Here is a 15,465-nt window from a genome sequence, read left to right as displayed (position 1 = left end):
ACCACAGCAGCCAAGCATCAGATGATAAGGGGTAATTATTGAGAGAAATCTGGGAGAAAGGAGGATGTTATGTATGAATCTGCAACAAGCAGGTACAGTCTGACATTCTGATAACACACACTCCTTAGTCTGATTTAACCCTTACAGAGCCAGTGGGACTTCTGTGTCAGTTCCCAAAGGAATTTTTCTCTCTATTTAACTTGTTTTTAAGTGATTTACCTGAATTAAAATTAAATATGTAGTCTCTTCTAGTGTATATTTACCAATGATTACATTTAAATTATTACTGTTTTTTGTGTTAGTTTCTTTTCTTGTGGAAACGCTGTGTTAACTGTAAATAGGGTTCAGCAAAATAAGTCTGAACTTCAGCCGAAACCCTTTCAGTCGCATTGTTTATGGAACAACCGATATGCTGTTTTTGTTTGTTGTTTAAAGTAATTAATGACCAAATAAACTACTACTACTATTACTACTGCTACTACTACTGCTACTACTACTGCTACTACTACTACTATTTATCACCATTTATTGCATTATTATCCTCTGTATTTTGTGTTTTTTTTCAGAGAAAATCATATATTTTCTATATTTAATTCACTGATCATGTAGATGGTCGTTAAAGCTCAGATTAAATTTGAGGGTTATCTTATCAGAAACAGAGAAAACTGAAGAAAAAGTGACTTTTTCAGCAAATATATCATTAACTGAACATAAACCCAGTGTGTCATTGATCCAACTCCATGGGTTTTACTGAGGAATCAGTGTTGGAGAAGATGACGTGTTTCCACGGTAACTACAGAGCCACATGAGCAGCTCAGTTTCTCTAGTTAATGTCAGATCGTTGCTTTCATTCAGGCAGAAGACTTCCAGTCCCTCAGTCTGTGTCGTCTGTGCTTCCAGAGACTCCTGTGAGTTGAATCTGAAGATTTGTGTGTTCCAAGCCTGAGTTAAAGTTATGGTTTTTGTGAAGAAGATTCCTGAGTTTTTTGTATCATGTTAAAGACTTTGTAATAGACATCATCAGCCTGATGCACTGCCCATGTGAGTCTGTACCCACAGCCCATCACACATATAGAAATATACATTTATGGAATATTTAGAGTCAAATACAACTATCAATGAACTATACAAACTAGAACAAGAAAAGCACTCAGACAGCGCAGACCTCCACCAAGACAGATCTGCCCCCCCCCCACCGATCACCACTAAAATTTCATCATTTCTTCCTTGTGCCAGTATTAACATTTCCTGAAATTTTCATGAAAATCTGTCCATAACTTTTTGAGTTATGTTGCTAACAAACAAACAAACAAACAAACAAACAAACAAACAAACAAAGCAAAGTGATCACAATACCTCCTGGTGGAGGTAATAATAGATTAAAAAAAGTGGAAAAAAGAAATATACAGACATTTATAGAATCTTTACAGATAAAACACAACTATCAGTGACCAATACAAACCAGAAAATAGAGATAAAAACAGTAAAAAAAGATGAAAAAACTGCAAAACGCGACAAAAACTCAACCAAGATACACTAGTAGAACACTCCAAAACAGCACTATCACTGTGATATACAATTATTTACAAGAATTCATGGCTAAACCCTTGCTACAATGCTGCTAAAAGTCATAAAACTCTTCCATTTCTCTCTCACTGACTGCACTCTGCTGCTCTAAGCCCCACCCACTTCCACCCCTCCCCCTCAGCCAATGCAGACCTCTACCCTGATGTGTGACCCACCAATAGAATGAACCCAAACTCAGATAAAACCTGACATTTGGATTTCATCAGCAGTGTCAATAAAGGGTTAAATATGTGAGTCCAACACACACACACACACACACACACACACACACACACACACACACACACACACACACACACACACACACACACACACACACACACCTGTCCACACCAGGGTCTTGTTAACACAGTGTCTGCTCTCTTTTCTCTTCTGTCTGTTTCTCGGTCGTCTTCAAATGTTTCCGTCCAGTTTCGGAGCTCAGAGGTGAAGACAGTGTCAGTTTCAGGGTGGGAGTTTTCCTGGTTAAACAGCAGTCGTGGAGTATCGACCTATTTTGGCACAGATACTGCATCAGTATCCAGGTGGGACCAGATGGTGTTCAAAGGCTTCTCCAGTGGAACCTGCTCAGACTGGCCTTACAGTGAACCCACAGATCACAACATGGTTCTGTTTCTTCACTGTCACTGTTTAATTAAACTCCAAGTGCCATTCTTCTACATTTGTACTCACTTTATTTGGTATTTTATTTATAGAAAGAAGACCATGTAAGTGAGTTTGGAAAGTAAAGGTTAGAATAAATCTCATTTTCACAACATGACCTTTAAGATATTATTTATCTTCTATGAGTTCAACATGACTCTTCTCTGTTCTGGTATAAAGTTGGTATAGGTCAGAATAAGAGAACAATGTTTTTAAATGTTTTAATTAACAGATTGCTAATATATTTTCTAGTACAAATTGTGTTTAAGTGTTTTAATATGTACATTTGATATATATTAATCCACAGCAACCCTGTCATTAATACAATGAAAAATTTGAATCATTTGACTGCACTTTTACTTTTGTGTTCATACTTATCCATCAAATATACACTGAACAAAAATATAAACGCACCACTTTTGTTTTTGCTCCCATTTTTCATGAGCTGAACTCAAAGATCTAAAACTTTTTCTACGTACACAAAAGGCCTATTTCTCTCAAATATTGTTCATAAATTTGTCTAAATCTGTGTTAGTGAGCACTTCTCCTTTGTCCTTTACTGAGATAATCCATCCACCTCACAGGTGTGGCAGATCCAGATGCTGATTAGACAGCAGGATTATTGCACAGGTGTGATTTAGGCTGGCCACAATAAAAGGCCACTCTAAAATGTGCACTTTTACTGTATTGGGTGGTCCAGGGGGGTCAGAAAACCAGTCAGTATTTGGTGTGACCACCATTTTCCTCGCACAGTCTTCTTCATGAATTCTCTGAAACAGCTTTGGAGATGGCTTATGGTAGAGAAATGAACATTCAATTCACAGGCAAAAGCTCTGGTGGAGATTCCTGAAGTCAGCATGACCAGTGCATATTCCCTCAAAACTTGTGACATCTGTGGTATTGTGCTGTGTGATAAAACTGCACATTTTGGAGTGGCCTTTTATTGTGGCCAGCCTAAGGCACACCTGTGCAAAAATCCTGCTGTCTAATCAGCATCTGGATCTGCCACACCTGTGAGGTGGATGGATTATCTCAGCAAAGAACAAGTGTTCACTAACACAAATTTAGACAGATTTGTGAACAATATTTGAGAGAAATAAACTTTGTGTGTACACAGAAAAAGTTTTAGATCTTTGAGTTCAGCTCATGAAAAATGGGAGCAAAAACAAAAGTGGTGCGTTTATATTTTTGTTCAGTGTACATATTATACATAATAAAACACTCTATTAAAAACAAAAGTGCTGTCCAATGATTAAAATTTTTAATCAGATTAATCACAGGGTTGCAGTGGATTAATTTTGATTAATCACGATTAAATATCATTCATTAGCTTACCAGCCAAGAGGCCGTAAGCTACTGTCGTCATGTGGCGTCCGGCGGCAGCGTCTTTTACAAAAATTTCAATTGTCTTCTTCTCAGAAACTACAATTCCGATTGACTTCAAACTTGGTATACAGCTTCTGTATGAGGATGTCAACAAAAGTTAGTGAAATTATTTGGATCTGGATCTGATTCTGGATTTGGTGCCACTTTGAAAAATGTCCCCATTATCAGAGATAGGAAGTGGATTGATCCAATAAATCAGTATCAATGATATCAAGTGTGAATTTGAATTTTTTTTTTACAGATCTGATTGAATATGAGCAAAACATGGATTATTTCTGTAATAGAATAAATACACAGAACTGGGGGGAATAAATGACATCTGGATACATTTACCAAAGCTTTGAATTTGGCCGGTAAGATACAGGACCATTGGTCCGATTTTTATGCTTTCTTCAGCGTTGTTACACATGTGTTTATGTAAACTGTAGGTAAGTCTGTGGCTCAGTTGGCGCCTCTGTATTCTAGAAGGCTTTGACACAATCAGATTATTTCTCACAGCTTGTATGAACTTTATACAGAGGATAAGTGTGTCTAAAGTTCACATGTAGTATAATAGAGTTAAATAATGACATAATAAAAATAAAAGTAAACAAGAAAAGCACTCAGAGAGCGCAGACCTCCACCAAGACAGGTCTGCCCCCCCCCCCCATCACCACCAAAATTTCATCATTTCTTCCTTGTGCCAGTATCAACATTTCCTGAAAATTTCATGAAAATCCGTCCATAACTTTTTGAGTTATCTTGCTAACAAACAAACAAACAAACAAACACACACACACACACACACACACACACACACAAAACACAGTGATCACAGTACCTCCTGGCAGAGGGAACAAACGTACAGACCCACAGACACAGCAGGAGAGCCAGTCATTTTAGAGTTTAGTTGGAGACAGAGGGCTAACCAGATGTAAAACAGCACAGATGTTCATTTGTAAATCCAGCTGTGGTCATGTGTGGGTAGGTTTTGTTAGTTTGTTTTTGTTTTGTGGTTTGTTTTTTTTCTTAATAGTGGGTGGGAAGGGATAATAGATAAATGTGGTTCATTCATAGAAGTCGTTCTGGCTCAGATTCAAACTGTTGTTCTCAGTATCCACTGTATGAGACAACTCCCTGTTACCTTTCAAACAGAACACCTGGAAACACTGTACATGTTAGATATTACTGTGTGCACGAAAATCCAATTAAAAGATGTACTTAAAAAAAACAACAAAAAAAGCGCAGATATTTACGTTCATCAACACGTTTATGGAATAACTTCTACTGACTTCTCAACATAAAAAATTTTTTAAAAATCATCGCATTTGTGATTTAATGGAAAAACCAACATGACACACTTGTTTTTTTGGGACATTTAATAAATATCACTAAAGTTTGGCACATACGTCCAGTGGAAAAGCCACTGATGATGTGATGTTTAAATGACAATAAAGACATGTGAGTCTGCTTCTGCTGTAATCAGTTGTAGGTGGATCAGTCAGAGCGTTCGGTCTCATTTTGTGGATCAAATGTGTTTTCTGTGACGTTTCTTCTGGTCGGGCCTTGAACGAATGAGCCCATTCATCTCCATATTCAGACGCAGACCGCCGTGTTTTCCAGGCTGTCATTAAGAAGAGCGGCTAAAACCAGCGAATCGCCCAAATGAAGGAGCTGCAGATCGGCTCCCAGGAGAAAAATGGAGCTTGAAGGACTATTATGTGATGAGAAGACACAGGCGTAAAGATTCCTCCTGCTTTATGGGCACATGCAGCTCCGTCATCAGCGCTCATGCATGCATTAGAAAACACACATTTACTCCAATACACACACAGAATAAATACGATCTGTTTGAACCCACAAAGACCCACTGGTACTTTTATGGCACTTCCCAGATGAATGTATCTGTCCATTGAACCTTTACTGAGTCATTTATCACCATTTATGCTAATATTATTGTAGGTTAATAACATAATGTAATATTATATCTTTACTTTGTGTTTTTTTTTCTGTGAAAATCAGATGTTTTTCTTTATTTAATTCACTGATGATGTCGATGTTCAGTAAAGTTCAGATTAAAGTTAAGGGTTATTAGATCAGAAACAGAGAAAACTGAAGATAACAGGACCAATGGTCCTGTATCTTAGCGGCCAAATGAAAAGCTTAGGTAAATGTATCCAGATCCATTTATTCTCCCCCAGTTCTGTGTATTTATTCTATTACAGAAATAGTCCATGTTTTGCTCATATTCAATCAGATCTGTAAAAAATTCAAATTCACACTTGATATCATTGATACTGATTTATTGGATCAGTCCACTTCCTATCTGTTATAATGGGGAAATGTTTCAAAGTTGTACTAAATCCAGAATCAGATCTGGATGGAAATAATTTCAATCCCTTGTGCTGACATCATCATACAGAAGCTGTATACCAAGTCTGAAGTCAATCACAACTGGAGTTTGGGAGAAGAAGACCATTGAAATTGTTTCCCCATAAGAACCCATGTACTTTTTTTTTTATTTATTTTTTTGTTTATTTTTCTACATTTTCTTGTATATTTCTTTTTTTTCTTCAATTTTGTTGAGTTTGTGGCTGATTTTTATTATTTTTTACATTATTTTACTCAGTTTTTTGCTTATTTTTCCACATGATTTATCATTTAGTTTGTTTTTTTTCTTTATTTTGTTCATTTTTCTCCACTGTCATTGATCCAACTCCATGGGTTTTACTGGTGAATCAATGTTGTTGAAGATGATGGTGTTTCCATGGTAACTATGGAGCCTCTGAACGTCCAAATGGGTCATATCTGATGACCATGAACAGATGAAGAACTGTATTTTACACCAGTTATTGACATGGATTGATCAGTTTAGTGGATCAACAGGTATTAAACAGTTTAGATCAGTAGATACTTTTTCTCACTGGTGTTTTTTTTTTTTTTTTGGGTCTTTAAGGGTTAAAACAGGTTCCATTTCATAAATTGTTTCTGCACAGATATAGAGGCTTCTCTGTGAATGTTGATGCTTTTATTAAAACTCTATGTAAAATCGGACAGTGATTCGATGACAGTTTATGGTCGAGTTTAACGATGACATGAAGGATCTGGGAGAGGAGATGGGCTTTGACTAACCCCCTCCGACTACAGCCACTTTTATGGCTTTTTAATTTTTGATTTTTCCATTTTTTTGTCCATGTTAAAGCATGTGGAATGACCTTTTTTATGAGGCTGTGATTTTTTTCTTGTTAAATTATGGAAGTCTATCGTCACATCCTATTAAAAGCCTGCAATAAACTGGGAAGCCAAAGTATGGTGTGTACTAATGCTCAGCTGTTTAGGACACATTACCACCAGTAAAATAAAACCACTTCAGTCCCACTCTCACATGTTTAAAATGGGCCGTTTTCACATTAAAACAAGATATTTTGAAGATAGAACATCAAGTCTCAACAAGGCATTTTGATTTGTGTGTGTGTGTTTTGTTTTTGCTTTTTTTTTCTCAGTCTCTTTTCTTCAGATACAACAACAAACAGAAATGGGGTTGTTCAGAAGAACCAATAAAGGCTCCAGTTTCAAAGAACTGGAATTTTCTGTCAATGGTTTAATGGATTTGGCTTTACAGGGTTAAGTGTGACCTCTGACCCCACGACAAGAAACAACAAAAACTGTTAGAAACATCTGGTATGTGTTGAATAAAACCTGCAATTAAAAATCAGAAAGTGAACAAAAGGATTAAAGACGTGAAGAGTAAAAGGAAGGTCACAGTAAATAAATAGGACCACTCTGGGTTAAAGCAGCGGTTTATTTCACTGAAACTGTGGTTTTTCCTGCTGTACAGACGACAGTACAGTCTGCACAGCGGGAAAAACTACAGGTTCAGCTTCGATCTGTTCATGCAAGATGAAACACGATTAATACAAATTAAAAAAACAGGACCAGTGGCCCTGTAGCAGACGACGACAGACGCTGAATGACGACAATATCTTACGGCCTGTCGGCTAAAAACACCGGTCTCCAAATGCGAACTTGTACTCAGATGGATCAGACGCTGATACTCTGTTTACCCTGTATGCCACAGTAATCCTCCCTCTTTCAGACGACCCCATGTCTTCACTGTTTCTGTGAACAAACGACATGTCCACACACACCGACACGTTTGCTTTAAACTCTTCTCTTGTTGTAACATCCATCAACATCCATTTTTTTTTGGTTGTTGTTTTTCATGTGACTCTAGTTGCACAAAAAGGTCTTTCCATTGCAGTTTTGTGTGATATAAAAACTTCACTCTGCCCAGAAAACCACCTCTTTGAAAGTGAAAACCCTTTTCATTGAAAAACAAGAGTTTTGGCGAAATTGTCATTTTTCCATTAGGTACATTTTTATGCATAAGTTAACAGAAAAGAGACTATTGATGCACAATAAAATGATGTTGCATTTATAAAAAAAACAAACACATAAAACACTAGCAAACAGGATAAAATAATCAGAGGATAAATATATATAAATATTCATAAATAAATAATGTGCTTAATAAAAAACTACACCAGTTCTGTTACTGTTTTGTACTGAGTTTGGTTCAAATACTGTGGAAGTCGTGAACAGTGAGATTCACTGAGTATAATGCATTTTTCCCAAACATTACATGTGTTTATTCAACACTTTAACAAATAGAATAAAACAGAACAGAATAATCTTTGTCATTGTAACATTTTGTTACAGCACGACACTCGGCGTGGACCCAAATGCACGAGACTCAAGATTGAGTGGTTTAAAAGATTTATTTTATAAAAATACAAACAGGCAAAAAACGGATGAACAAAGAGAGGAAGCACAACGCGCTCAGTAATAAACTAAAAAAAACTAAAGAACAAATGGAGGGAGCACAACGTACTCTGTAATAAACTAAAAACCTGATTTACAAAAAAAACATGAAACAAGATTCAAGATACTCAACACAAGAAGTTCTTCTCAGAGACACAGAAACGACGCACTGACGACAGACAAAGGGAGAGGAGAACAGAAAGGAAGGCAGAGGTCAAACAGGTGAGGGCGATCGGAACCCCAGGTGCAGACAGTGAGGGCGTTAGGGAAGACAGAGACAAGACCGACAGACAACAACAGGAAGACGACACCGTCACCAAAATAAAACAGAGGAGACAAAAAGCAAGAACCTTAAAGTAAATCAGCATAAACGTCAACGCATGACATTTGTAATTAATGAAATTAGAGTGGATTGCTGTAAAAACACAAACATAAAAGTTCATATAAAAAAAACAATAGAATAAATACGATAAAATAGATCAAATAAATGAACCCTTTCATGCACAGTGGTCACTCCAGTGGTCACTCCAGTGGTCAGTTCTTCTCCAGCTGTTCTCTTGTATATTCATGGGTGTAGTTGTTTTAGTTCCATATCAGCCAACACAGTGGACACTTATGCACCATCCCATAATACACTGACATTCAGACCATTACTGTAACTTTGCTGTTCTTGATAAACCTGATCTGCACTAACATGTTTGAGTGGAAATCAATTGTTATTTGTTAGACAAGAAGGTTTTTTTTGCACATTATCTCGATGAAGTGAGGAATTACTAGCATTAGAATATGTTAAAATGTGAGAAGACATCAGATTAGCAGCATTAAACATGTTTTTAGTTCATTGTTTTCATATCACTTTCTGATATTGGGTTTTTAAACACGTTTCTTTACTTAAAAAATTAAATGCATGGATATTTTTGTAACTCCACAGAAAAAAATAACTTGATTGCATTGTTTTTTTCATGCCTAAGGAGGAATAAAAACACTGAAGAAAAAAATCTTGACTAAGGTTCTCACAATTAATGCATGAAAGGGTTAAAGACAACCATAAATGCACACACAAGCACATGTTTTAGCATTGCACAATCCCTGTATTACACCTTTGACATATATTCTTTCACCCTAACACCAGTAGCATGTAATCTAAATCATAATGTCAAAAGATTTTTCTTTTTTTTTTTTTGGCTTTTTAAAATGTTATTTATTTTATTTAGGTTTTTTTTTTTTTTTTTTTTGGATGATATCAATTTGAGCCACAGCCAAAAATACCAAATACTCAATAACTGTCATGTTTTGGTTAATTTTACCCTTTAAATGACATGTTTGTTATGTAAACAAACCATATTTTTTGACGCTAAAACCCTTTTTAAAACTCAATCATCCACATTCACACTCATGTTCCATTTGGTGGAACGGCGTCTCTGAACTCCAAAGAGTCTGTGTGCGTTCAGTGTTTTAAATGAAAACCACTCCGGCTCTGACGGTCGTTAATGATGGATTTATGCAGCTCTTACATTCTGAATCGAAGGGTTAATACGGTCAAGTGTTCATAACTTAATCAGCTTTTTATATGTAAGTACCTGAAACTGGCAGATCACATGCACACAGACCTGGTGAAAACTGGACTGAGTCATGCTTATCATTAAACCTTTATCAACATGAACTCAACATGTGACATTTGTACATGTACAAATGCAGGCAGTCAGAGGTGAGTTCACTTAACCCTTTAACCCCTGACGTGTCTGTGCTGAGCGTTCAGGATGTGTGAGTTATTTTAAATATTCGGAAAAAATGCAACCGTTTGCTGAGATAAGATCAGATTTTATTGATCCCACCGTGGGGAAATGCAACGGTTTACAGCAGCAACAGGCAACGCAGCAACGCAACAGGAGGGCAGGTACAAAGACATGGTCTGAAAAGGACCAACATTTAAGTAGAAAGCTGAAAGTCAACAGTTCCATTTCCAGTCGTGCTGATAGAACAGACCTTATTCTTAACATAGTCATCTGAGCATGCTCAGTTCAGCCCCCACCACCTGTAGAATGGGGGGGGGGGGGGGTCAAACACGGAGCAGTGACTGAGACTGACTCACTCTAAAAACAGATGGTTTGTTTGGGCTGATTTTTTTTTCCTTGTGTTTTTTGTTCTTCCTGTTGTTTCCAGTGTTGTGGTGGTTTTCCTTTTTTTTTTTTTTTTACTGAGTTTTGACGCAGAACTGCTGTATGGAGTTCAACAGTGTCAAAAATCAGCTGAACTGATGTAGAAAAAAGAGCCAAAACTAAAACTACTGGGACAAATTCAGATCCGTGTTGTTTATGACCTCTGCCTTATATTCTTTCTTCCATCCACTTCCTTCCTTCCTGTCTTCTCTCATTTTCCATTCATTCCTTTATTCTTATTCCTTATTTCCATCCTTCCTACCTTCATTCCTAACAGCTCTATATCTTTTTAAACTCCCCATTCCCTCCATCCTTCCTTTGTTTTATTCCTTCCTTTCATTGTTTCGGTGCCATCTTCGTCGCCGTCTCCGTCTCCGTCTTCGTCTTCGTCGCCGTCTTCGTCGCCGTCTTCGTCGCCGTCTTCGTCGCCGTCTTCGTCGCCGTCTTCGTCGCCATCTTCGTCGCCATCTTCGTCGTCCTCTTCATTGGCCAAACATCTTCTGACAAAACCACCAGTTGAATTCATTTCAAGTTTTATATCTATCTTCCTTGGGACATCTACAATATTTCTTCACATTTTTTAAGAAATTTTTTATTTTTGCTGAATTTTTCAAATATTATAAACGTTCCTTTCCTTCTAATGGTCCATCTGTTGATGGTTTAGAACATGTAAATGGTTCCAGATCTCAGTCTAGTTCCTATTGATCACTGATTGAAGTCATATATGGACTGTGATTGAATTAGTTGAGTTCCACTTCTATTGGCAGACTGATCTTCTGCATCCAGACCACAGGACTGGAACACAGAACAGAACCAGGACTGGAACATAGACCAGAACCAGGACTGGAACACCGAACAGAACCAGGACTGGAACATAGAACAGAACCAGGACTGGAACACAGAACAGAACCAGGACTGGAACATAGAACAGAACCAGGACTGGAACATAGACCAGAACCAGGACTGGAACACAGAACAGAACCAGGACTGGAACATAGACCAGAACCAGGACTGGAACACAGAACAGAACCAGGACTGGAACACAGAACAGAACCAGGACTGGAACATAGACCAGAACCAGGACTGGAACACAGAACAGAACCAGGACTGGAACACAGAACAGAACCAGGACTGGAACATAGACCAGAACCAGGACTGGAACACAGAACAGAACCAGGACTGGAACACAGAACAGAACCAGGACTGGAACATAGACCAGAACCAGGACTGGAACACAGAACAGAACCAGAAAACCTCACACGTTCACCTGGGGTTTGACTCTTCCATCCAGACTTTGGAGGTTTGCTCATCTGCGTGGGCTGGAAAACGCTCATCGAATCAGCCCAAAGACTGCGTAACTAACCCGGTTCTTCTGTAAATCCGGTTTCCGCTGCGAGCTGCTCATTTGCAGATGGAAAGTTAAAGATCAGACCGACTCCTGTGGTTGTGACACCAGATCAAAGACAGACTGTCAGGTTTTCCCGCCAACTGTCTGCCGCCGCCCCGGTGCTGGCTCGCCAAACTCGCCTCCCCGCTGAGGCCCGGCGAGGCTGCGACATCAACGTAGGAGGGAAACCATCTCACTCTCCCGACCTGTGATTTTTATTTTTTTTTACAGCGCAGACTTTTGACAAAGGCCCAGCACTTGTGGAGATTAATGCGATGATAATTGCCGTTAACAGCTTGATCCCGTGCACCAGCTGGTCTGGATGAACACCAAATAGCCGCCGTATCGTCCTAAATCTCCCAACACAACAAACTGTTGAGAGGACGACAGCCAAGAGGCGTTTGACCAGGCGGCGTGCTGCTCGAATTACACCAACACACACTCGCACAGAAGAATAAAGGAGCGTGTTGTCTTTCAGAACAGTTTTCCAAATCTGTAATTAAAGCAGTTCTGTTTCTGCTGGAGGTCGACGAAGGACGGAGGACGACGTGAAGGAGACGAGAACCGCATCCATGTACGAGCTGGAGCCCGGATCTGGGATGCACGCGCACCCTGCTGGGAATAATGCTGCCTTCAGGTGCTATCGGAAAAAGGGAATTTAAAAGTAGGAGTGTGTTGCGTTCAAATGCTTTTGTCTTAATAAAAAAATAAATGGCTGACGCATAATTTATGGTGACCTGATACTTGGATAAAAGTGTTTTGGATGTGTTCATTTATCTGCAGCGGCATTTTTGGTAAATTTAGGACAAAACTACTCCTCAGTTCCACAAAGCTGAGATCTGACCTGAACATTTGGATGGAAAACATTTGGGTTTGGTGGAACAGGGTCAGTTATTCTGCAGCAATGTGTGTGTATGCAAATATTATCATATATTAGTTATTGTTATAATTACACATAATCTGTTTATTCTATTTTCCAATCCAACTTTATTTGTTTTGCACTTTAAAACACCCACAGAGGACCAAAGAGCTGTACAGAAGAGCAAATCAAACCCAAATAAAAGAATAAAACACAAGAATAGATTAAAAATAATAATAATGATAAAAAATAAAAAGACTAAAACACTACCAAAAAAACAAACAAACAAAAGAATAAATGGCCATCTGCTGCGTTGTCTTTTTATTAACAGACGATGATCGAACCAAACAGAAACAGTTTGGATACGACACAGACGGACGGACAGAAGGACGGATGGACAGAAGGACGGATGGACAGAAGGACGGACGGACAGATGGACGGATGGACAGATGGACGGACGGACAGACGACAAGGTCAAAGAACCAGGAAACAAACACAAGAGACGCCGTAAAAACATCCACTCACTCCTTCCATCTGCATTTCTACTGTTCCCTCCTTCCTTTATTCTTTAGTCCATGTTCCTTCCTCTCTTCCTTCCTTCCTTCCTTTCCTCTTCCTCTCTTCCTTGCCTCCTTCTGTCTTTATTTGTATTGTTCCTTCCTTCCTTTATTCTCTCTTTAGTCCATGTTCCTTCCTCTCTTCCTCTCTTCCTTCCTTCCTTTCCTCTTCCTCTCTTCCTTGCCTCCTTCTGTCTTTATTTGTATTATTCCTTCCTTTATTCTCTCTTTAGTCCATGTTCTGTCCACCCTCCTTTCTTTCCTTCTTACCTCCCTTTCTTCTTGCATTCCTTTCTTCCTTTTCTCTTCCTCCCTTCCTCGCCTCCTTCCATCTTCATTTCTATTGTTCCTTCCTTCCTTTATTCTTCCTTTAATCCATGTTCTGCCCATCCTTCTTTCTTCCCTCCCTCCTTTCCTTGCATTCCCTTGTGTCATCCTTCCTTCTGTTTGCCTTCCTTCCTTTTGTCCTTCATTCCCCCATTTTCATCCTTCCTTCCTTCCTTCTTTATTCTGTCCATCCTTCTTTCTTTCCTCCCTCCTTCCTGTCTTTCTTTGTCCATATCCACTGCAGAGGGCTGGAGGCTCTTTTCTTCTCTCTAAACTTCTGTCACAGACGTTGTCTCATGTTCACTCATTGTTTTCTGACCTTTGTCCCGTTTGCAGAAGAACTCCAGAAATGGAGCCGTTAAATCCATTCCAGTCTGGGTTCGTCTGCATGGACCTGGGACGTGTCGTGTGTGTGTGTGTGTGTCCTTGGACGGATGTGCAGTCGCTTTAATGGAACCCTGTTGACAGATAAACACACACACACACACACACATTCAGACTCCAACCTGGACGTCTGCAGCTTTTTTCCTTCTTCTCCTTTGATCGTCTGTAGCTTCAGGTTCATCTGTGTTCCTGAAGTTTGATCTGGGAGATGACTAATGTGATGCATTAGACTAAATGTTAGTCACTCTTGGGCTCGGAGCCGAGCTCTTCTAAAGTTAGAAGTTAAAAGTTTGATGAACGTCGGTGAATCAGAGCCGCGGAGGAATCACTTACTGTCAGTCTCAGCTCCTTTTTCAGCTGCTTCTGAGTCCGCTGTGGAGAAAAATGAGCCTCTCGTCGAGCTGCGTCTGAATGGGGGCACACGGTGATGCAAATTGGAGCCAAATAGCCTCCTCCGCCCGGGCACCCGCCCAAAAAATCCTCAAGTTTCATCTCCGCTGTGACAAGAGTCTGTGTAGCACTTTCCACAGCCCATTAGCCGAGGATGGATGGGAACTCCTAACTTGGTTGGATTTGATCACAGCTGGACCACGACCAGAAACAAGAGCTGGATGAGTCCACATGAAGCGGCTGGAAGACCACGGGTCTGCACGGAGGGTCATCAGTCAGGACCAGAACACCCCCCCCCTCACAGGGTCACACTTTAGATGTAATGTCTGGTTTTTTTTGTATGTACCGTACTTTCCGGGCTGTAAGTCGTACCTGACTATAAGCTGCAGGTGTCCACGTTGTGACATGAGATATTTCCACAGACAGATGGTAAACAGACAGATTATTTAAATGTTTATTTCCGTACCTTCACTGCTTTTTTCCAAACAGTGTCTGGAACACGGCAGTAAAACGTCAGGAACAGGCTGGTTCAAAAACCCAGAACAGTCATAGATCTGTGTCTTCATCTTCTTCTGCTCATTAAACCTCTGCAGTCGTCTTCTTCAGTGTTCTTCAGTTGAACATCCTCAAAGGCTCCGTCACACTCCTTCTACGTCTCTCCTCTGTTGTTGCTCAATGGCACTTGGGTGCTGCAGCTCTATTTCCTTCTTTACAGACACATCGATTGCTTTTAACTTAAAAGCTGCAAAATATGCATTTCTTTGTGTGTTTTCCATGATGAGGGTTTGTGCGTGACACACAAACTGATTGTTAAAAGTTCAGATTAAAACTTCTCCTCTTCATCACCTCTTCCTCCTGTCTCTCACTTTTGCGCTTCCTGTTAGAGCGCCCCCTGGAGGCCGTTAGCCCGTAGAAATCTATACTCCAGCTGCATCGCTGTATAAGCCGCAGGGTTCAAAACCAGAAAAAAGTAGCAGCTTATAGTCC

This window comes from Sphaeramia orbicularis, chromosome 11, assembly GCF_902148855.1.
Source record: "Sphaeramia orbicularis chromosome 11, fSphaOr1.1, whole genome shotgun sequence".
Classification (NCBI taxonomy): Eukaryota; Metazoa; Chordata; class Actinopteri; order Kurtiformes; family Apogonidae; genus Sphaeramia; species Sphaeramia orbicularis.
Note: the sequence above shows the minus strand (reverse complement) of the source record.